Raw genomic sequence first — 2,170 nt, 5'->3', positions numbered from 1 at the left:
GCACTGCACATGGACTCGGTGGAAGGCATTTACCAAACCTTAGATACAAAAGCACATCACTAGAATGACCTGGCTGCTTCTTGAGACAATTGTAGATGGCCGTGATTCTTCTTGGGAAGACGATTTTTTTTTTTTTTTTTAACCACACTACCAAGGCTCTCACTGCCAAGACTCACACTACCAAGCTAGAGTCAGGATGGCTTTTCAAACAGAAACAAGCAAGAGTGTCCAACCATCTCAACTCTTGGGATTTTGCTCAGTGTGTGAGCTGGAAATTCATATAGTCTCCAGTGGCTATGGACTCCAGCTTTAGCGACAGAAAGGAAGACACTGTGGAGATTGCATCGCACCTGCTCCTGATTGCCCAAGTCTTTTTTCTTAGCTGTAGTGACATTAGAAACCTGGACAGGAATCACTGGTCTAAGCAATGACACAACAGCAAAGCATAAAGGGCACTTGTGGCCAAGCGCAAGCTCTGCACATAAGATTTATCAAGACCAGTTTGATTGACAACCACAAAATTCTATCTCAACCAAGAAACCTACTACTGAGGAAAGCACTTGCCATCATACGGCTGACAATCGATGCTATCGTATAACAACCGTTATCTTCAACCAAGGGTCAGCTACTGATAGAACTGCAGCTGGCATACAGCTGACTCAAGGAAATTTGTGAATGTCCTTTGTAACACACATGATCAAAACTTTCACTTCTGAATTTGAAAAATAAAACAAGACCACATATTTACTTCCCCAAAGAAGACAACCTTACCATTCCATCTTGTATTATTTTACTCTAAAGAGCCTTCTTAGAGGAACATAAGGAAATATAGAATGATCGTCAGTACACTGGTGTTACTGGAGAATGACTGAAGGAACTTTTGGGGCATGAGCACAGGCTTTAGGTAGATGGAGGTGTTTGAATAATACCACCTCTGCTGCTACCAGGGCCCATTTCTCAGTAGTGGAAAGAATGAAAGGGAGTGGAACCGGAAATAAAAAGAGAAACAAAAACAGATGGGGCTACAATAAAGAGTAAACAAATCCATATTAGAGTGGAAAGTTTCAACATGCTCTTGTCACTATTTGACAGATAAAATAGGAATAAGATAAGTCAGGATACAGTCAGGGACAACACTGCTGTAGGTCAAATTATGTCACCTTGAATGCATGTGTAAGTAAATTTCTAATTCACTATGTGAGAATATGACTTACATGCAAATAGCAGCATTGTATCTGTAATTGGCAAGAGGCCATATTGGGGGTGTGTGGACGTGTCCATCCAACACCACTGCTGTTCTTGTAAAGACGGGAGACAGATCCGTGGGGGGAGGGGAGGAGAGCTGTGTAATGATGAAGGAGAAGAGTTCAGTGCTGCAGCTGCAAGCCAGGAGAGGCAGGATTGCTTGGCAGCCAGGAGAAGCTTGGAGGGGCACAGAGAGATGCTCTCCTAGAGATTTCAGAGGAAGAATGGTCCTGCCTGTATCTCCAGCGTGGACGTTCAGCTTGCAGAAACATGAGGCAATGATTTAATCCTAAGATGCCCATTCTAGTACTTGATCAGGGCTGACATGGAGTCTAATGAAAGCACTATCAATCTACTAGATCTCTTCAGCATTTGTATGATACCTCAATTACCAATGGGAAAGTACACTTTCTTCTCAGGGTCATATCATATAATCATCTAGACAGATAACACTGTGGGCTGTAATTCATACCCTGACATGCTGAAAAGGATGAAAATAATACCAAATATGCTCCCGGACTACTACAGACCTAAAGTAGAATTTAACAACAGAAAGAAAAATGGAAAAATCCCAGAATCTTTAGAGATTAATGCACTCTATAGAACTCAGAGTCAAAGAAGAGGCTTTTCTAAACATCTTGAGCAAAAGGAAATGAAAATGTACCTTGTGAGATTTCTGAGGTGCACTTCAAGTGTGATGCTCAGAGGGGAGTTCACAGCACCACATGCAATATTACAGAAATGAAAACACCTAAATTCAATATTCAAGCTTCCATTCTAAGAAATTAGAGGAGTATACTATGAACAGAAGAAGAACAATGACAATTATTGGGCTGGAGAGATGGCTCAGTGGTCTAAGGCACCTACTTAGAACAAGCTTGGCAAAGCATCAGGGACCGCGGTTCAATCCCCCAGCACCACATGC

Source organism: Octodon degus, unplaced genomic scaffold (assembly GCF_000260255.1).
Source record: "Octodon degus isolate 3935 unplaced genomic scaffold, OctDeg1.0 scaffold00083, whole genome shotgun sequence".
NCBI classification, from domain to species: domain Eukaryota; kingdom Metazoa; phylum Chordata; class Mammalia; order Rodentia; family Octodontidae; genus Octodon; species Octodon degus.
The sequence above is the reverse complement of the archived record's forward strand: the minus strand, read 5'-3'. Positions refer to the sequence as shown.